At 40.5% G+C, this 22,773-nt stretch overlaps 1 protein-coding gene and 1 pseudogene across 1 annotated transcript in view; both read left to right on the plus strand.

Moving 5' to 3' along the window:
• ARMH3 (armadillo like helical domain containing 3) overlaps positions 1–22,773 on the plus strand; it is a 217,776-nt gene that overhangs the window by 116,630 nt on the left and 78,373 nt on the right. The gene's annotated exons all lie outside the window — the stretch shown is intronic.
• On the plus strand, positions 20,890–21,415 carry LOC118828676 (annotated as a pseudogene).

Genomic DNA, 22,773 nt, shown 5'->3' on the forward strand with positions numbered 1-22,773 from the left:
CCCCCTCCCCCCGCAGTGTTATTCCAATAAATCATAAGAGGGAAAATAAGGTATCAGTGACCTAACTCTAGTTGAGCCTTGAGCTATGGGTATAATTACTGGCCTGGCAGCCCCTTATAGGATGCAAGGGCTAACAAAAGAAGGAGGCCAAGGAGGATGGAGAAGAGGACTCTTCTAAGTTTTTCCTGGGGCTTTTTTCCAAATTACCCTTTCTGGCCAAAGGAACTGTTGTCATTAAAAGAGTACTGGATACTCAGAGGAATTAGGTTCAGATCCCAGGTTTGCTACTTAATATGTGTATGACCTTTGGCCGATCATTTCATTCAGTCAATGAACATTTATTAAGCATATGTCAGGCACTGTGCTAAGCACTGGGGATCCAAAGAAAGGCAAAAAAAAATGCTCTTGAGGAGCTTACAGGCTAATCACACAAATAGCTATGTACAAACAAGCTGTATATGTATATAGGATACATAGTAAATAACAAAGGGAAGACACTAGAATTAAGAAGGATTGGGAAAAGTTCTTATAGATGGTGGGATTTTAGCTGGAACTTAAAGGAAGCCAGCAGGTAGAGATGAGGAGGGAAAGCATTCCATGCATGGGAGACAGCCAATGAAAATGCTCTTGAGTTGAGTGATGGAATGTCTTATTTGAGGAACAGCAAGGAGGCTACCTTGACCTCAGTTACTTCATTAATAAAATGAGGCTGAACTAAATGATTACTAAGGTCATGTCCAGCTCAATCAATCAACAAGCATTTATTAAACACTTATTATATACCACTGAGAAACATTGAGGTATGAAGGTAAGGTGAGGAGCATAGACAGCTGGACCTGGAATCAGGAAGACTTAGGTCCAAGTCCCACCTCTGACACATATTGGCTGCCTCTCAGCAAGTCACTTAACCTTTCAGGGCTTTGGTGACGCTTTGAGACTCTAAATTATTGAAAAGGTGCTGACAAGCAGTGTGTTAAGTGCTGGGGGATGCAAAGAAAAACAAAAAACATTCTCTGCCTACAAGGAACTTACATTCTAATGGAAGAGAGAACATACACATAAATGGATAATTTCTTACCAAGCCTTTGAAGGAGGCTATTTTTGCAGGGTAGGGGACCAGGAAATTAGTCATATGAAGCTTTCTGCCCCCCAGATGGAAACATACTGACTGGTGGACAGAAGGGTTGCTGTGGTCCTTCTGACCTTGTACTTGAAATAATGGCTTCCCTCTCCTTCCCTGTGCATTTTTCTTGTCTTCACATTTACCGCTGCACCTGCATGTCTGGTTGTGTTGCAGTTTAAAGTCAATGTTTGTTGAGCTGAGTGGCCTCTCCCCAAACACCTCAGGTGAAGAACCTTTTTTTGTGTAGTATGATGTGGATCAAAGGCAGGGTCTGGGAGGATGAATCAGGGCACAGCCTCTCCTTTCTATCTCTCCGGGAGTTGTTAGAGATCCCTTTTGTCAGCTCCTGAGGCATGTAAGCTCAGATTGTTCCCTGAGTTATGCTTTATCAGTAATGACCTTTCTCATGTTAATCAGACCCTGCTGATCTCCCATTACAGGGAATGAAAAGCATTACATGGATTAAAACTAGGCACTAAATGAGACTGGGTTAATGTCCCTCCCAATGACTGCTGTATTCACTCTTCCATAATCTCTTAAGACAACCTCCAGAAATGAAAATCCAAACGCATCCCTTGGGCTTCATCATCTCTTCTCCTCCTGCCTGCTCTGTATATGTTGCATACTGCCAACTCTTTGCAGTGGGTTCAGAAAGCTGTAGCACACTGAAGGATTCTTGATTTTGGGGGCTCAACTCTTTGAAGAAACATTTGTAGTCAAAAGAGCATGACTGTAGGTGTTTCACAGGAATGAGTTCAGCATATAAAACCATTTGGGACTTCAGCCTGAAATTGTGTTGTAGTGCTTTTAGATGGTTAACAACAACATCAACAATAGCTAATGCTTATTATAACGTTTACCATGTGCCCAGCACTGTGCTAAGCACTTTTCAGTGTTTTCTCTTTTGATCCCTACAGTAACCTTGGGAGGTAGGTGCAATTATTATCCCCACTTTACAGATGAAGAAACTGAAGCAAACAGAGGTTAAGTGACTTGCCCAGGGTCACACAGCTAGGGAAATGTTTGAAGCCAGATTTGAACTCAGGTCTTCCTGACTCTATCCCAGCACTCTATCCATTGTGCCACCTAGCTGTCCACAGTTTTTGAATATTCTGTGGTCTGACCTTTTAGCTAGTTTGGGCTAGACTCAAGGTAGATTGGTTTAAGACAGAAATAAAGCCATTTTGTTTCCCCAACATGTTGTCAGATTGGGTTTTGTTTTTTTTTAAGTTTATCCTCATCTCTGCTCCTTCCACTTCCTTCCCTTTTAGACTCATATGTTAATATGGTTAGCCAACTCTGGAGTCCCCATTTGGCTATTTCTGACCCATTCTGTCATCTTTCATAAGATCACAATCATATTAATTAAATTCAACAAATCATTTCTTAAATCCCTGCTATTTATAAGGCACTGATAGGTATTGGTGATAGTCCCGTCCCTTAAGCAGCTTACGTTCCCTTGGAGATAGGATGTTGAATAGGCTTAGGAATATAATTACATGGATATAATATGCAAGTAATTCAACTTCTCTTGGCCTTAGCTTGCTCATCTGTAAAAATGAGGGGTTTAAATTAGATAACTTCTGAGATCCCTTGCAGCTTTAGATCTAAAATTCTGTTATTTATGTACACAAATAAGTAATTTGCAGAAGGATAGTATATTAACAGGTTGGGATCAAGAAATATTTCATTGAAGAATTGGCATCTGAACCGAGCCTTGAAGAAAGAAAAATGTGCTGAGAGGTAGAGATAAGAAGAGGGTATGCGTATTCCAAGCATGGAAGATTGTGTGTGCAAATGCTTGGAAATAAGAGATGTAATGTCAAGTTCGAGGGTAGCTATTAATTCTCTGGATGGAATATAAAATGCATAAAGTAGAATAATGTGAAATAAGTTGGAGAGGTAGTTTGGAGCCAGATTGTAGACATCTTAAATGTCAGGCAGAAGAATTTCATCTTAGAAAAATAGGAAGTTGCTTAAGGTTTTTGAGAATTAGCAAAATTATTTTGGGAGCTGTTTGAAGGATGGATGGATTGGAGGACAGTGACTAGATACAGAAAAACTGTTTATGAGAATGTATCGGTTCTCTAGCCTAGAAGTGATAGCAGTCTTAAAGGCTTCTGGAAGTGAGGAGAGGGGACTTACACAAGAGATATAGAGGTAGAACTGACAGGACATGAAAACTGATTGGCCTTGTTGGGGAGAGGGAGGTAATAGGGGGAAGAATCCCAAATAACTTCAAGATTTCAAACCTAAGTGACTGAAAGGATTGTGTTTCTTTCAACTATCATAATACCACACTTAGCTTTGGATGTGCTCAGAAAGCTATTCCCAGAGCATTGGCCCATAGGTCTAGATTTCCAGAAAGAGCTCAGGTTGGGTGATAATAATTTGGGAATTTTCTGCGCAAAGCCTGGCAAAAAGATCAAATTGGTTCAGTTCTTCTAGAAATTCTAGTTAACCTGTTTTGGAGTAATTGAAGGGAGAACTATGTTGTATTGCTGTCTCCTACCAAGTCTTTGCTACTCTCCAAGAGTAGAAGAGATTGGCCTGAGAGAATGTAGAGAAAACAGAACCTACCAGGTTCACAAAAGAAAATTTGGCTAACACCATCTTAAGTGATAAGGATGAGAGATAGAGAAGGAATTGGTTACAGAGGTAAGAGAAGAACCAGGAGTATGGTGTCTCAGAAGCCAAAGAAGTAGCCAACAGTGTCAAATGCTGTAGAGAACAAAGTAGTATGAGACTTCAAAAAGGCTATCTAGCTACCCTCCTCATTTTACACAAGGAAACTGGTACTCAAAGAAAAGGAAATGGCTAGATAATGATAGAACTAATTAGTGACAAAGTTGAACTTGATCTAGGTCTTCTGATTCCCAGTCCAGTGCTGTTTGTATTATTTACTATGACAGAATGCCTCAGTCATTGAATCTAAGTTAGAAGGGATCTCAGAGATCAAATAAGATAATATTTGTAAAAGCACTTAGCACAGTGCCTGGCACATAGTGAATTTTATATAAATACTTTTATTCCCTTCCCCCTTTCCTGTTAGGGGCAAACTCAGACTGAAGCAAGAACCTCGCATCTTTAAACCATTGCTTCAAGACCTCCAATAAAGGGGAACCTACTGCTCAGACACAGTTCACTCCACTTTTGGATCAGTCTAATGGTTAAGAAGTTTTTCTTTACATTAAGCTAAAATACTCCTCTCTGAAATTCCACCTATTGCTTGTAGTTCTGTCTTCTTCAAATCCTTCAAACCACCCTTCAAATCCTTGAAGACTGTTATCTCACTACCCACTCCCATGCTCCATCTTCCCTAACTAGAAACTATCAGGCTAACTAGCTCCATTTTCTTTACCTGATCTTCATCTTCATACAATATGATCATGAAGTTCCTCACCATCTTGGCTGGCCTCCTCTGGGGGTTCTAGCTTACCAGTACCCTTCCTAAAATGTGGCATCTAGAGTAAATGATTTGCTAATAAATACTTCACATTACTACAAGACCATCATTTCCCTGGTTATCTTTAAGGTAGGTAATGAGTAAAATGAATGAATGCATGCATTCATTAAGTACTTACTATGTGGGAAAACACTGTGCTAAGTGCTGTGGTTATGTAACCAAATAGAAAAGGAAAACAGTCCCTGCTTTTGAGGAGCTCACATTCTAATGGGGGAAGATAATGTATATAGAAGTTTTCAGCTACAAGTAAGATGTAAAAGCCCAATGGTCCTTGAGGTACACTGGCAAAGCAAATGATAATGAATTTTTAAATGTCATTTCCATTAATAAGACTATCATTTTCTAATGTTGAACTATTTTATGGTGCCAAGTACTTTGATGGCAAGATGTTATTTTAAAGTATCTGTGGCTTCTGATATCTGGCTATCTGTGGCGGTTTCAGTACCTGTAGAAGCAATTTCCAGGTTTCATTTCCATGAGGGTGGCTTGCTTAATGATGTCTATAAGGGTTGAGCTTAAGTCTTTGGCTGTATATACCAGGTTCCGAAGGAAAGCGGTAGTTGAGGTGGTTTGACTCTCCTTTAGGGTGCCTTGTTGCTTTAGCTGGCCCCCTTGGAGGAGAGAAGTTACTGGTGGGGAGCTGGGACGGGGGAGATGATGTCATGCAGCCAGAGTGGGAAATGATTTGAGGAAGTTGGAATTTGTGAGTTGATTTCATCTTACAAAATGATGAGTTTCCGGAGATGATGAAGTCCAGAAAAGTATCCAGGTGGGAAATGATGAGGAGAATTCCCCAAGTGCCATTTTTAAATAGTGAATGATCCGGGAAGAGCTCTCCAATGTCTGTCCTCCACCTTCTTTAATCAGGGGATCACTGAACTATTAACGAACATTTGTTGGGTCTGGCCATTCAATCAGTTTCAAATCCACCTAATCATACTATCCCTATTTTCCCTATTTTTCTTTTTCCGAGAGAGAGAGAGAGAGAGAGAGAGAGAGAGAGAGAGATTTTTGTCAGATAATTTGCTAAAAATCTAGGTAAACTACTGTAGCATTCTACTGATCTACCAAATCTAGCTACCCTGGCAAAAACAAAAGTGAAGTTGGTATGCTTTGACCTGTTTTTCATGAAGCAGTAATATGTTCTGGAATTTTTTCCAGGAATCAAAGTTAAGCTCTCTGACCTTTAGTCTGAAAATCAGAATAACATTTAACATGGCAGTCCCACTATGTCTCTCCAGGTCTCCATAGTCTTTCAGATATCACTGACAGTGACTTAATTTCTATATTTGTGAGTATTTTCCTTACCCTAGGACAGGGCTGTTCAACCTTAGGTTTTTATTGAAACAATAGACAATATATTTTGATTTGCCATTTTAGTGAGAGCTCTGCAGTAGTAGTTCAGCTTCATTTATTAAAGCATTTATGTAAATTTCTATGCTCGTAGATGGGCCACATAAATCGCAGGCCATATTTTGGACAGCCCTGCCCTAGGATGTAGTTCTTCTGGTCTGGTTGACTTGAACTCATCAAGGGCAACTGGTATTCTCTTACTAGCATATTGCTTATCTTGGGTTTCAACTCACTATTAGCCATTTTTGTTTTACCCATTACAATTCAATGATTATTCTCCTTAGGAAAACAGAAGCAAAGTAAGAGCTGAACAACTCTGCCCTTTCTTCATCCTCAGTTATTATCAACACCCCATTCACCCAAAGAAGTGAACTGCTGTCCTATTCCTTCTTTGAATTTCTTTTCCTTAATAGAACTTTAAAAAGCTATTTTATTGTCCTTTGCTTTCTTCACCAGCCCCAGCTAATTCTGAGCTTTCAGACTCCTGACATTATTCTTAGAAGACTGTGTCATGCTTTTGTTTTCATCTTCTATTACCTGCCCTTCCTTCGTTTTTTTCATACATGTCTTTTCAGATTTGGTTTTTACATCACCTTCATTTCCAAATATATTACTTTTCCCTCTTCCACCCAGAGAGCCATACCTTAAAACAAGAATACAAAAGAGAGGAGAAAAAAATAGTTCAGTAAAACTAGCCTGATGTCACAAGCAGGATTCTACATTCATAGTTCTTTACCTCTCTGGAAGGAAGGATAGAAGTTCATTCTCATATCATTTTTTTTTTTTTTGGAACTAAGCTTGGTCACTATAATTACATTGTATTCTGTTTCAGTTTTGTTCTTCACATTTGTCTCTTTGGACAACTCTCCCTTCTTCTCCTCATCTGAATTGTTTCTCTCTGTGTCTTCAGAATTTCATTCTTGAGAGCTTCCCATCTTTCAAGGGCTGACTTCCCCTATAGAAGTTTAGTCCATGGGATTCTGCACATCTTTTCTCTGACTTCAGAGGAAATCTCTTTTTCCAAAAACTTAGGCTACATGTTAGCCAAATTATGCAAGACTTTTTCTCTCTGTCACAAATTCTAAGATGGGGTGTTCACTTCCATTCCAGGGTTTAAAATATTACTACCTCAGCAACTAGTCCCTTGTTGTTTGGAATCAGATCTAGAAAAGAGGTTTTCTTTGTTGGTTCCTTCACCTTTGGATATATGACATCACTATTTAGGCAAGTCAAGAAATTGTTAGCTACTCGGGTAAAGTTAGAGCTCCTACACATATGTATGTATGGATATATATATATATATATATATATATATACACACACACACACATATGTATGTATACATACACGTATACATATATTTGTGTGTATGTATACATGCATATACATATATATGCGTGTGTGTGTGTGTGTGTGTGTGTGTGTGTGTGTGTGTGTGCCTGGATAATGAATTTCCCTATCTCTGCCATATCATGGTGCAGTTATAATCTTGTGACTAATTTCTAAACTCTTCATCCATTTCATCTATTTATTTCAGATCTTTGGGAGAGGTAAGACCATCTTCCTTTGCAGGGATCTCAGAGAAAGTTTGAACTGTCAGCTGTGCGTGTGACAAGAATTTTATACTGACATAATTATGAGGTATCTTCTAATGCAGACTCATTGACATTTGTTTGTAAGTTGCTTTGGTGATCAATTAGGCCTCCCTTTGTCTTTTAATTACACTGAAAATTTCCTCCTTCTTAATTAATAATGCCAAGTCCTTGAAAATATTTGGAGGTGGCCTGAAGGGACTGTCTTTGTGAATGAGCCATGACAGTGGTAAGGTTGGTTTTTGATGACTGAAAATAACCAGAGCCCCTAGATCTGGAGGTGATTTAAAAAGGTTTTATTCTAAGCAGAATGGCTCCAAGATAGAATTATTCAGTGAAATGGAGAAGGGAGTGATTGATGGTTTCTTTCAGTCTCTTAAAAGTCCATAGGAGTGACTGGGTGGGAAGGTATTTGCTCTGGGACAGAAAACAGACTTTTTCCAACTCTCCCTCAAAACCCTGCAGCCCCAGTCTACTTTGTTTCTGTAAACACACATTTAAACAACCAAATGCTCTAGTTTGAACTTGGTGGGGGCAGAGCTAAGAAGATTAGGATAAAATCCTCAGATATAATCATAGTTCTTAGGCCTCCCCTCAAGAGGGATGTTTACATATACGCAGACTAACTTACCTACTCTCAAACGTTAACCTGGACAAGCTGAAAACACCAGACCCTAATCTATGGAAATAATGGGGAGGGCCTATGTTAAAATGGGTTATCTCAGCTGCCCATAAAAAGTAAATGTGAAGTTCAAAGTCTGAGTGAATTAACCATCATAAATTTAGAGGCAAGCAATTAATTTATTAATGGGACAAGTGTCCACACATGGACTAAGTCTGGGTCAGTTTTTCTTTATTTTCTTCCTCTTTTCTTTTTCATTCCCTCTTCCTCTAACTTCCTCCCTTCCCTTTTACTTTTACATTAGGATCATTTCCAAATATCATATTCTCCACCCTGTACCCCCAGCCTTTTACTGAAACAAAGAAAAACAGTTAAAACCAATTTATACAGTAACTGGCTTTTACACTCAGTCTCCCCCCATCCCCCTGCCCCAAGGAAAATAATGTGGTACATCCCTCACATCTTCTTGGCAACATTCACTTTAATTTTACTGTTTTTTCATTATTTTAGTTGTATATATTGTTTTCCTGTTTATGGTTGCTTTTATTTCCATCCGTTCATATATATTTTCTCATGTTTCACTAAATACCTCTTATTCATTGTTTCTTAGGGTACATTAGATTTCCTTTACATCCTTGTACCACACTTTTTTTTATCAATTCCCCAGTCAGTGGGCCTCTATTTTTTCAGCCACAAAAAGTGCTACTATTAGTATTTTGCTATATAGAAGACCTTTGTCTTTTTTTTTTTTGTACTTCCTTGAGGTATGTGTCCAGTGGTGGGATTTATGGATTAAGGATATGAATAGTTTGGAGATTTTTCTCCCATAATTCTAAATTGTTTCCGAGAATGACCAAAGCCCTTGTCTCTTTTCACATGTGGAGGCTAGGAATATTAATTATACTTCATGGTTAAGCCAGGTACTGATAAAGGGCAAAAAAAAGGCACAGTGAATTGTTGGGGTGGGGAGAGGGAGGAATGAGGAGGGTGGTTAAATGACAGTTTAATATGTCTTTTGTCCTTTCTAGCTTTATTAATAATGGGTCCAGTAGTCTCAGTAGGGCCTTTCCTGAGCCAATGTTCTTAGGAGAGAATAGCCCAATGCTAGATCCTGAAAGCTAGCCCCCAACCTAGCCTTTCTTAGAGCTACATTTCCCCTAGGTTCTGGAAGTAGGTGCATGGTTATCTGAAACTGAGGCAGCATTTTAAGCAGCCAATTAATGACATGGTAAGAATTTGTAGCTCTAGTAGATTAATTGTTAAATGAATTGTGTCTGCATTTTACTGTCATTTCACTGTGATATCAACCTAATTATAAATATAGTGTTACAGAGTAGAAGGTAATAATAAGTAGAATTATGCACTTGCTGATCAGACTTCAGGAATTGGGAAGTCTGACTCCAAGGAGAGATTTTCTTCTTAAGCTGTCTCTTGCTGTCCTTTTTTATGTAGGTTTTGATTAATTTTACCTCGATTATACATTTCTCCCCAGGGCCCAGATATTGTGCATGCTCTAGCAAAGTGAGCTCCTGTTATAAGAGGTTTAATGAGATTTTTTGGTTCTAATTGGTTTCTGTATAATTTCTTTTAAAACCAATAACATGAGAGTAGGATGTCAAACACAGGGTGCACTAATGTGTTTTCACTACTCTGCTTGCTGAAGAGCATTAATTTCTCCCTTATTTGACACCACTGGGGCTTCATGAAAAACCTAGTACCTGGGAAGTACTGGAAACAGTAAGCTAGGCAGGGGAAGTTCTTTCTTTTTTGCTTCTCCAGGGCCGCTTGAAATCTGTTTTAGGTATGTGTATGTATGGATCTCGCAAACTTGCCTCGCAACCGCTCGGATCCTGAGAGAAGCTGCTAAATAGGGTTCATTTGGGGGGAAGGATAAGAACACAATTTACCAAGTACCTTGTAGCTCCCCTGAACTAAAGTTGCTGCTATCCTCTCCCTTTCAATTCTCAAAACCTCTGCCTCACTTTCCTTCCTTTTCTGCTGTTCTTCCCAGCTTTTGTCAGGCTCTTGCTTACTCCAAAGGACCTAGCTATTCCTGAGGTCATTTGAAGGGCAAGGCCCCTATGGCTCTTGTGGTTAGAGGCCTAAGGCTGTTTTGTTGGCCAGCTGCTTTCATCTGCAGGAGTCAGGATTTGCAACAGGGAAAAAAGTAGAAGAAGCCCTTGAGCCCAGAAAAGAAAGGCTTCAGCCAGCAGATTTGAACATCTGGGGGTTTGAAAAGCACACTGATCTTCCTTTACAAAAACACTGAACTGCTAGAACAAAACAGGGGGAGGATGGAGATAGCCCTTGCCATCTCTCCATCTAATGAGCTTCACTGGCTCTTTTGTTGTTAAAGTCCATTGCTAAAATCCGACTGCTGGGATCTCCCCACCCTGCATGTCTGTTCAGACCTCTGCCAGGTAGAAGCTTTGGTCTCTTTTCACTCCTCCTCCCCTTCATTTGCCCTCCCCCAACTAGATTTGCAGGATCATAGGATTAAGAACTGGAAGAGTCTTCAGGTATCCTTAATTTGTGAAATTTTCCTTTCTTAGTATGGGAAGTTTCAACCTCACCATGGGGCCCCTTTTTAAGAGTTGCTGACCTAAGACTTCATCCTATGATGGGATTCTTCCCAATCTATAAATTGTCATAATCTCTCCATGGCTCATATAGCAATTCCTTATGCAGTTGTTTTAATTTACTTAGATTGGGAGCTCTTTGAAGGCATGCCCCACTCTTACTGCCATAGAGGTTGGGGCAATTCACTGTGTCCTATTTAAGTTCAGTGAAGGGGAGCTAATTGGAGAGGCTCTTACCCCTTTCCGTCAGAAATTGGTTTTCTACTAATACTGGCAAGTCATTGTCTCCTGGAAAAGTCTGAGGTTGGATAACAAATTGGAGTTTAGGATACATTATAGATGATGAATGTGACTTCCTTAAAGGGAAATCCATTTGTTTTGCTTAGTGTTTCTGTGATTAATTACTTGCCAGATTAAATTGCTCCATAAAAATGCATAGTATTTTATTCAATCTCTCTTCATGGTGATTAATTAGGCTATACCATTGCTTTGTATGTTAATTATGCTGACATTTTTCTATTCTCAAGTTTAATTAATACAAGGATTATTTGGAAGACTATTTTTAGAATGTTGTGCTGTCACTTTCTAGGGGGTAACAAGCTAGGATTATATTCATGGACTTGGGGATAACATCTCAGACTTTCTGAGAGTGATCTGTGCCTTTTAGCAATTTGCCAAAGGTATGTTGACTGCTGGTGGCTTATGGAGATGTTTGCCTTATCTATAGTTATTAAAGGCCTCATTATGGAGGCCTCTTGGCTCAATAGAAAACTGATTGAGGATGGGGAAGGGGAGCTGTTAATGTACTGTTAGCTGTGAAACAAGTGGGATACTAAATGGTGGTGTGTGTACAGTTGAAGAAGTGTCTCTTAGGATGTTGCAGGGTGTTAGTGTAGAGATCTAGGCATATTTAGCATTTTTATTAATGATCTAGAAAATAGAGTAAACAGTCTTAATGAAGTTTGCAAGTATTACTGATTTGGAGGTGTTACGAACACCCAGCAGGGCAGAGAAATGATATGGAGAAGAGAGAGGAATTGATACAGATGGACTAAGAGAAAAGAGAGAAGCATGGCAGAATATAACCCAATAAGATTCAGTTTTAGAAAACCTGGATTTCTATCCTGTACCACAATATTTAGAATTAGGTATATAACTCCACCTTCAGTCTAGATTCACTGCCTTGTTTTAAAAATGTCCTGGGGGGGACCTACCAGGAGGGACATTAGAGATAAGAAGTGAAACAAAAGAATGATTTCAGTGTTTTAGAAGAAGATGTCATATTGCCTCTGAATCTGCACCTGTGTTATTTCGATTGCAAAAGTCTTTCTGGGTGTTAGCATTGCATGAAATCAAATTTAGTTGTACTGACTCGGAAGTAAGTGAATCTCTAGAAGATGGTCAGCAAGTACAGGTAAGATCGTTCCTTCTGTCTATAGACTAAGCCCACTAGTGGTTCTGGGACTGTGTGAGTTTTATTTTGTTGTAGGCCATTGCTTTATTTTGCTTTCTCCAGACTACCTTGCTTTTGAACTCTGTTAAGAGCAATGGAACAGTGCCAGTAGATATTTCTGTCCCAGAACTAAGCTTGTAGACAGCTTTCTCATTGCCCTACACTTGGGCTGGAGTTTAGGGCATCATGTTGAGGTTCTAAAAGCCAGTTCTCTGCAGAGCTTGGGGACTTAGTGACAGGTGAGACATGTGTGCCAAACTGTTTCAGAAAGCTGCTGTGCCTGCCTCTGCCCTTCTACCCATGCCTCTGGTGGTCAGAATTGTTTGTATGTGGGTTTTTTTTTTTGCTTGTGTCCCACTCCAGGCACCTCCTTCAATGCCAAACTACTGCCATTCAATCCTCAAAAATAGCCCAGGGAGGGAAATTATGTGGTTATGTTGTTACTGCATTATTTGCAATAGTTTCAAATGTAGCTCTTTGCCTGCAGCCCAGTCTGTTGACTGCTGCCTAGTCTGAGCAGATGCATGGCCATAATTCTGGCCTCAGACTTGGTAGATTACATTCAGCAAGATGCTGACTCCTGAAAGCCCTCCCTAAGTGCTTTACTGAGCAAATGTCCCTGGGTCTCTGTGTTTCAGCTGAATGATTTTCAGTGTTGTACCCAACGGGGCTGCTGTGGCCCCCTACCCAGACCCCATCTGTTAAAAGCTCATATTGATTTGTATCTCTTTATAAAGATCTGTCCCTTCCCTTCCTGTAAGTGTGATAAATAATGCAGATATACTAGATGAAGTCTGCTATCAGAGCAGAACTCTAATTGTTTTGCTCTGGGTTGAACTAAACTAATTCAATCAGGAAAAAAAATTTTTCAGATAACTCTGTAGATCAAATGGCTTATTGTTTTCTTATCCTGATTTTGCAAGTTCATTGATACTGAGAGTATCTGGCAACTGTTAATTAAAAGCTGTAATTAACCTTATAACATTAAATGTTTAGGGGGGGAAAGAAATTAAAAGATTTTTTTAAAAATTTGACCAGATGAATAGGTGATAATCAGACACAGCATGATCCAAGATCCTGTCTGCAGTGTGTCACATCATAATTTTATACATATTTATGCCCCTTTGGTCCAAAAGGGATTTAGGTGTAATTTACTTACTATACATGATAGGCACACATTGCACTTCATCCACCTGGGAAATGTAGGCTTTTCCTACTCTACATTTAAGCTATCAATCAATCAACAAGTTTTCATTCAATGTCTGCTATGTTGTTAGGCCTAGATCCCCAGCATCTATTCTACATTAACATTGCCACCCTGGCCTACAAAGGGATAGGGTCTTAAGAAGAGCTTGTTAACGTGAGATTTTAGTGGGACCTTAGGGGGTTAGTTGTACTACTTTGCTATCATGCCATAGCCAAGTTGAAATGTGACCAACACATCTGTGTTCCCACCATGGCTTCTTTGACAAGCTATAAGAGATAGCAGTAAGTTGTCCACCGCTCATAATTTGAACCTTGAAATAGCTTCTGAACTCTTCATTCTGCCTTTTGACAACCTTCTCCCCTAAGGAAGGCAGTCATTTTTAGTGATTACCAAAGGAGGTGACTGGACCCCTTGCTTAAGAACAGGATGAGGAGCTAGTGTCCTTGATTGGAGCACGGAAGACTTAAGCCCATCTTGTACCAAGCCTAGGTGCAGCTTTTTTTTCGTCTGTTTCCCTCAAATAAGGCTTTTCTTCGGTATTCATATATGTGTATGTTTTGGGGAAGAGGGAAGAGAGAAGATTGAGCCTCTTTTTTTCTCCTTGAGATAGCAAAGTAGATCATGGCCTAAAAACAGATTTTTAATTGTTTCCATCAAATTCAAAGGAAAAATTTTTGTGATGAAGAAGATGAATTATCCATGCACAAGGTGGCTATTGATATATAGATTGTGGTTCCCTGAGAATAGAGAAGCTCAAATTCATGTTGGAGCTTTTTGTGCTGAAATGTCATTCTTGTTGGGAAGCTCAGCTTTACCTCTGTCAGCATCAACTACCTGTCTTGCCATAATCAAAACAAAAATTGCGTCTTAACTAGAAGTGAGTTTGCCAGAGCTATCATTTCTACCAACAAAATCTAGGCCGCAGGAATCCTATCCTATGCAATATCTAAGAAATTCAAGTCTCAAGTGTTTCAGAGGTCACTAGGACCTAGGCACTTTTAATATCTTCCCAATACATCAGCTTCTTCAGTAGGATGTGCTGCAGTGGGAGGTAGAAATGTTTTAATGAGGATACTTGAAAAAATTTTATTGATTCCTTTTACTTTTTATACTAGTCATTTCCTAATATATACCGCCATAGGCAGACAGACGGACATAGACATACACACACACAAACACAGAATCTTCCTTGTTACAAGGGAGAAGAGTTAAACAAAGCCGACAAATAGCAACTGTGCCTGATAACATATACAGTGTTCTGCCCCGCTAGTCCCCTACCTCTCTGTGAAGAAGAGGCGAGTGTATTTCATCATATCCTCTAGAAATAAGATTAGTCATGTCATTTACTCTGAATTCTGATGGTTTTTAGTTTTTTGCATTTACATTTTATAGTTATTGATTATGTTATTCTGATTCTGTTTAATTCATTATGTATTAGTTCATGCAAGTTTTCCCATATTTTTCTGAATTCTTCATACTTGCTGTTTTCTTAGAGGACACTAATATTACATTGCATTTATTCACCACAGTTTGTTCAGCTGTTCCCCAATTTATGGGTACTCTCTTTGTTTCCAGTTTTTTTTTTTAAACTACAAAAGTTTATGATAGAAACTAAGTCCAAAAAATCTTGGGTGGAAGGATACCACCTAGCTTTTTGCCAACCTCAGGTTTAGAATATGGTATGTGAGCCTTAATCTACTGTTGCTTCCTTTTTACTTGCTCTCTAAGAGTCTAGGGATTTGCATGTTGTCTTAGCAGGAGATTTGTAATGGTTTTTTATAACTTTGTGCCTCAGTAAATGCAGAAGGTAGTTGCCTGGCCCTGTGGTGTAGTGAATCCCAAATACTCTTCCTGAACTTTAGTTCCCACTGGGTAAGACTGTTAGATCACAGCTGTTGTCTCTGTCCCTGAGCAGAAGATGGAGAGAAAGTATTCCCATTGGTTTCCTAGTACTTTTTTTTTTCTATTTAAAAGTCTCTTTCCATAGAGGCTGAAGAATTAGAAGTTCAAAACAGTAGCAAATTGTAGAATTTCTTAAGTGACTCTGAGTAGGAGGGGGTCTGCTTTGGCTTGCTTTCTTTGTCAGACAGGACGTCAGGTCCTCTTCCCTTTGGTAATGACATTTAACTCGCAGCTTGGCACCTCTGAGGTCTGGGCTTATGAAACTGTCTTCTTTTGTCCCTGCTTGTTCCACCTGGGTTGAGGCTGCCATCTAAACAAGTGCAAGAAGGAGTAAGATGTGGAAATTAGTTCAGAGGGAGGGTTTCTCCTAGACTGGGGCACGTACCTGACATTTTCCTGCTTGGAACAGGGAGAAGGTAGAGTTGACTGTTGCAGAGTGGTGTTTACTTTTTCATTCTGAACTTCTGTGAGCTAACAATTCTTTTGTCTTTGGCACCGTGGCTGGTTAGGCTCCATTCTGACTTTGGCCCCATCCTCAGAGGGCTCTCTAACCTCAATAGTCAGAGTCTCACCCATGAGCTACAGAGATGTGGGTTTAGGTATGTGAGGAGAGCTTGTCAGTACTTGCCCTCCTCCATAGGCCTCCCATATATCTATGTAGGTTGGGTGCTTTTACAGCTTAGGGAGATACCATTTTGAAAAGCCTGGGCTTGTAATGTACACAGACTAAAGGAAGTGTTGTTTTGACAGCTTCTGGAAGAAAACCCTGCATAACTGTATTTTCCTGGTGAGGAAGTACTATTTGGACTGTAACCCTCTTATTCCCTCTTATTCACTTATGAGGTAATTTGTTTATTCCAATACAGTAGAATTTATGGACTCCTAATTTTTCCTTCAGAATAAAGACAGGACAAAATCCAAAGAAGGGTTTAATTATCTGAAATGGAACTTTGAAAGGACTAAGGCCATTTTTAGGTGAATTATAGCATTTTATATCATTTTTCTTTCCTTAAAAGTAGTCAGTAATTAATGCTATTTATATCCTTGCAGTTTTCACTGGATTATAAGAAAGAGGATGGTTTTAAAGGATCCTGTAATTTGATTGTGTGGCACATTGCTACGGTTTATATAACTTGGAGGCTAATGAAGGTATTTGCATGTGCCCTGGTGCCATTATTTGCATCCTTCATGCCCCACCCCCTTACAGCCTGCAGTTAAGAAATGTTGGAGTAGGTATTCAATTGCCATCAGTAATGGAGGCTTGTTGGTCATGTGCCTTTTGATGAGGCTTCTCACTGTATTTTTACATGCTCGTTGTATACCCAACCATCTTCTGCGTTTCTTGCTGAGTATGTTGTAACCTTTCCAAATATGGCTTCTGTTGTTAAACTTCAAAAGGATGCCTTTGGAATTGTAGGTCAATTATCAGGTAACCAATTACAAAGCAGAGCTACATTGGAAATATCCAGCCTTTTCTCTTCCTTGTATTTTAGTGAAGATCAGCCCTGAGGGGAATAAATAGCTGGATTGCCTGCCAGTCACACACCTGGGAGAAAAGGAGCAGAACCCAAAAAAGAAGCCACATCAACAAAAAACAATGACCGAGCCCCTCTGCATGAAACAGAGATAGGGCCTGCCTTCTGAGTTTGCACATTCTTTGCATTAGGGTTCATTCATTAATCGTTGCCCTCTGGCCCTATGTTTTGGAGAAAGGAGGTATTTAAGCAGCCTTAGCCTGCCATGAGCCCCAGCAGACAGGGCCATAACCTCTCCAGCAGACATCGTCTGCCTTCCTGCTAGGAAGAAGCTGGAAATGAGCTTCTGGGGAGAGGCTCTAGCTTATCTTGCACACTTTTTTTTTTTTATCTTACACACTTACTAGAAAGGTTTGGCTGATCAGAGCTGGTTGTCCAGCAGTATTTATTCTGGGGATATCCCCGTTCCTAACTTGTTCCTGTTGATGGCACAAGAAGAGCATTTCCCAAGGCAGTGGATTTAGCAAAAGGGTTGTTTGTTTGTTTGTTTTTAGTATGGACCTCCTTAAGAGAATACCAGGGGATTAACTGCAGAGCCCAGTGTGTGGGTGGTTACTCTAGGCTATTCCATGTCACTATTGGTGGTGTTGGTGGGCAAGAGGAGAAAAACAACTCATTTCTCAATTTTGGGGAAGGTAGTGGTGAAGGAAAAGCTATGGAAATGTTCCCTAGAGTTCAGAAACTTGGGGCTCATTAAAGAAAAGAAAATATATAATGACTTTAAATTTTTTCTTTTTTTACTGATCTGATATAATCACCTTTTCAGAAGGGAAAGAACTTCCTGCTCTCATCTTAGAGCTGCTTTTGTGTTACTCTTCGTTTCTGGTGCACTGGCGAACACAGCTAATAACCTGTTTGTGAACATCAAACAATTATACACGACCCCCTGTGGCAATGGCCTGCCAGAGAACCAGCCCTTCATCCACCCGGGCTTCATTTGCTTACTCTGGAATTTGGTAGACTCTACCCCAAAGACCTTCATCTCATTGCACTATTATGATGAATGTTTGGAGCTGGCTCTTCCCCCCTGCTTTGCTAGCTATTATTAGAAATGCTGTCAAAGAATTGGGCCCCAAATTTATTCTCCCATTAAATTCTCTCTTGGGCTGCAGTGCTCTACCCTGAAAATCTTCCCCTCGTTCCCCCTCCCCCTTTACCCGCCTCATGTACAGAGAAGCTACAGGGCACTGTTAAGGCTGCAGATTACCTTCTGCTTAAGCTCTTTATTTTGCTTAAACATAATGTGAGCATTTGGGTCGCAGTGCCTGAACTCAGCTTAGAGGGAATGGGTATAGAATTTGTTTTTGCTACACTTATTTATTAATTAGACAATGATAATATCCGTTTCAGTAGTAGGCCCCTTTCAGGTCGTTGTTATCAATTCCATCATCTGAAAAGTCCTATCTATCTGTGTGAAGTGACCTCAAGTTCTCCTGTCCATAGTAACTTGGACTTTTATTGTTCCTGGACATATGTCTAATGACCTCTCTCTTTGTTAGGTTTTTATTACCACTCTCAGTCCCCTTTGAGTAACAAGCACAATGTTTTGAGAGAATTTGCTGTGTTGTTTTTGAAGTCTGCTGTTTATTAAACTTCCCAGAAGCTCCTTCTAGCCCAGGTACTCATTTTTAAATTTCCAAGGATAAAGGCTGTCAAGCTGCTCAGCAGTCGTACTGACCTTAGGGACTTGGTACTTTGGGGGAAAGAACCCCAGAAACTTCCCAGAAGTTAATTTTCAAAATCAAGACAATGATTGTTGAGTAAGTACTCAGGACCCATTTAGGAATTTTAAGGAACTTGATGGTGAATTTCTACTCGTTCTCCTCTGCTAGGTCTGTTGTGCCCTCCCAGAAATGAAGGATTCCTATGAAGTGTGGATTTTGTACAGTCAGTATAGTAAGGATTAAGGGAGCCTGGCCCCTTTTTAGATTCACAGTGGGTGAGACCAGAACTGAAATAGAAAGTGGATTTGATTAAAGCCGTACTTTTTTCCATCCACTCAGCTCAGGAAGGATGCTCAGCATCACTTAGTCTTTTCATTCTTCATTTATTTCCTGATCTGCTGAGTTATCCTACCACCCTCTGCCACACCTACTGCCCACCTCCTCCACTTTTTTCTCCTAAGAGTTATTTCTCAGTCCTAAAGGTTCCTACAAGAACTCTTCATCATAGTACTTTTCTGAAGACAGCCTCAGTCAGTGTTTGGCAGGTTGGGGGAAGTGATCATCCCTTTGATAGCTGAGGAAGACTCAGTTTTCCATCACGGCAGCCAGGCAGTCAGCCAGGGTAGGACATCAAGTTGTGTTGCATCAAGCACCTGCAGGCTTAGAGCTGACAGTGAACGAACTGTAATAAGATTCATCTCTGCTCACTTAACGGATGTGGGGTTTATGGTAAATGTTGGCTTGCTTAATTACTCTGGCAGACTCGTTGATTGCCTTTCCTGAGGAGCTTTAAAAGGTTCCCTTGGGATGAACATAAACGTCTTCTCTTGCCTTTTAATTTTGGTCTTTACTTGGTGTACTTGGAAATCAGTGTGGGTTCCATATGGCTTACCTTCCCCTCTGTCCTTTATATGATTAGATGGCCAGCCTTATCTGACATGGGTTCTTTCTGACTCCCTTCTTCTCTCACATACTGCCCTCTTCCCATTCCATCTAATGTATAATCTTTTGGGTTCCTTCCTATCCATCCCATGTGTGATCTTAATGCCCACCTCTGTCCAGGATGGAATCTCTTTGGCCCATTTTTCCCCCATAGCTAGAACATGATTATATATAGCCTGCATCTCTCTCCATGTGGTATTTAATCTTTATGACCCACTTTCCCAGCCGTTCAGTGTAGGATCTATATGGCCCTTTTTCGTTTCTGTTGTGGAATCTGTGTGGCCTTCCCCCATGTTACAGGATGCCTACAACCTTTCCTTTCCCTTCCTTTCTACCATCTAGAATGTAATCCATAGAGTAACCATATTTTACAAACCAAAAATCAGATAATATGGTTTAACAAAAGTTGTTGACTACTGCAAAGCCTTGCTAAAAGTATACTATCTTTTCTCAAAATTGGGATTCTCTAGGAAAAACTTTGTGTTATTTCAACTGTACCATGTTGATTCTTTTATCTAGAGGCTCTCTAATCCTCACATGATCCGTACTGACAACTTCTACCTTTCTTCCAATATAGGACTTCAGAAGTCTCCCTCACAGATGGGGGAAAGAGTCCAGACTAGTCATTTGCTCATTTTTCTTCCTCCTTCATACATGTGCTTTAAAAAAAAAATGAATATCTTATCATAAAATGACTAATTAGGCTACTAATGGGAATGAGGTGTAATTAAAATATTTCAGGTTTTTGGCTCATGATATAGGTATTTTTAAAAGCCTGAGTTGAATTCAGAGAATTCAAATTTTTACCAGTAATTGGAATTGGATACCTATTTGGAATGCTGAGGTGTCTCCATTATCCTGGATTTCTGTTAGGTGATTGGTATCCTGTATGTTCCATAAGTCAGGATGCCTGGTACACATTCTTCAGCGCTATCACAGAGCTGGGCACGACGTAGGTAATCCATAAATCCTTGTTGATTGTATGAGCCAATACATCACCATGTTCCCTGAGGTCTAATGGTGTACTTCAGGAAATATAGCTGGAAACTCTTGCTTTTGGAATCTAGAGAAGATAGTTTTCTTTAAACAATACCAGAACTAGCTAAATTTGTGCCTGAGGTAGGAATATAAAATTGTGACCTTCTGTCTTAATGACATGGCATGCTTGGTATATATAGTAGGTACCCAAACCACATGGCCACTCCATCCATAAAGTTTGAGAACTGTTCCAAAATACACAAGGGCATCACATTTATCCATGAATAGCCCTAGCTCTGTTAGTAACACAGAACCATAGATTGACCTTTAAAAGGGTAGAAAACGGTCTCCCGAATTCACGCCGTCCTGCCTTGCCTACCCGCCCTCCAGTCCTTTACCCGCTACCTAGCCCCGTGGCCTTGCCTCTCTCCCCTCGCCCCGTTCTCCTTCCTGCCTACCAACCCTGTGCAGACATGTCTGAGAGTCCCGCATATGCGTCCTTCTTCGGTGTCATGGGTGCCTCATCCGCCATGATCTTCAGAGTTCTTGGTGCAGCTTATGGCATAGCAAAAAGTGGCACTGCTATCGCAGCCATGTCAGTCATGCGACCTGAGCTGATCATGAAGTCAATCATTCTTGTCGTCATGGCTGGTATCATCGCTATCTATGGTCTGGTGGTGGCTGTTCTCATTGCCAACTCTCTGACACCAGGAATCACCCTGTTCAAGAGCTTTCTTCAGCTGGGAGCAGGCCTCAGCGTGGCCCTGAGTGGGCTGGCAGCTGGCTTTGCCATTGGCATTGTAGGTGATGCTGGTGTTCGGGCAGCAGCCCCGACTGTTCGTGGGGATGATCCTGATGGGGATGATCCTGATTCTGATCTTCGCTGAGGTGCTTGGGCTATACGGCCTGATTGTGGCTCTCATTCTCTCTACAAAGTAGACCCTCTTTTCCCATTCTTCCCAGTGCCCCATCTCCCACTCCCCCCACTGACCCCTTCAGCCACAGGGTATGATGTAAAGACCTGTCTTGAACCACCCCATCCCTCCCAATTCGCTCCAGAACGAATGGCCTGACACCTGGTGCAGTTGTTCAGTCGATAGTTGGTCTTGTACATGCGCAATGTCTTAGTGACTCTTCTGTCTGTATCGCACCACACTGGATTGGATGGTGCCTGAACTGGGCCCAGCTGGGGCTGAGGCCTCCTGGGATCGGCCAGGCAGCCGTGCAATCTCCCTACCCATTTGCCGTTAGTACTTTGTGTATAAAGATGAATTAGATTGTCACTTTTCTCTTCACTGGATGTTTATTTATAAAGATTTGACATGTTCATAACATTTATGGAGCCAGAATTTTCAATTTCCCATGATATATATTAATCTTAAATACAGGTAGATTATTGCACTGTGGGGTTAAATGTCAAGTGCTGAGAATTCCTTGGATGTGATAATTTGAAATTCAAGATTGCTGTAGCGTCCTGGTATTAGTAAGAATAGTATGATTTGGGAACATGTTGAACATGTGTTTCCAGTGGTGCTGTGTAGCACGGGGCCAGGGCTCACAGTGATGTTTCCAAATAAAATTCTGACTGGGAAAAAAAAAAGGGTAGAAAACTCTTAGGAGCCAAGATTAAGTGCTGTCTTGCTTGGAAACAGAGATGAACTGATGGCCTTCAGTGGTTCCTCCTGTACCTGTGCTCTTTCCTACTACACCATATGTATTAACTGTAATAAGATTTCCATGGCAATTTAGTGACAAGTGACAGAGAGGGTCCAAAAAGGAAGGGAATTCTGTTCCTTCCCAAAACAGGGCTAGAGGGGATGACTGAAGCAATGCAAAAAGGCCCTGGCTTCTCACTTGGCTTAAATCTATGGTTTAGGGCTATAGTAATTGGAAACTATAGCAAAGTAGCTATAACCAATTGTTATTAATTTCCAGCAGGTGATGAGGTAAAAACTCATGTTGGGTAAAATCATGCATCAAGGTAGAAAGCCAAACTTGCTCATAGCTTCAAAGAATGAACTTCTTCCACTCCCCACTCCCACCCCAGGTGTGTGTGTGTGTGTGTGTGTGTGTGTGTGTGTGCGCGCGCGTGCACACGTATTTACTCATATACCATATTATATCCTTTCCCAAAATAAAAACTGTTGTCACTAAAACACATTTTCTCCCCTCACCCCATCTTAACTTTTGTATGCAGATATATAAATAGTATCTATTTGGGGCAGTGTAAGTGATTGTTGCATTTAGTAAAATGAGAGACTCAGACCTAATAGTGTTCAAAGGGAGCCCAGGGCCTGTGGTGGGCTGTGGGAAGAGGGAAGTCTTTTTGACAGGAAGTTAAGGCCCAGTATTTGGGG

The sequence above is a fragment of the Trichosurus vulpecula genome, chromosome 8, assembly GCF_011100635.1.
Source record: "Trichosurus vulpecula isolate mTriVul1 chromosome 8, mTriVul1.pri, whole genome shotgun sequence".
NCBI lineage: Eukaryota > Metazoa > Chordata > Mammalia > Diprotodontia > Phalangeridae > Trichosurus > Trichosurus vulpecula.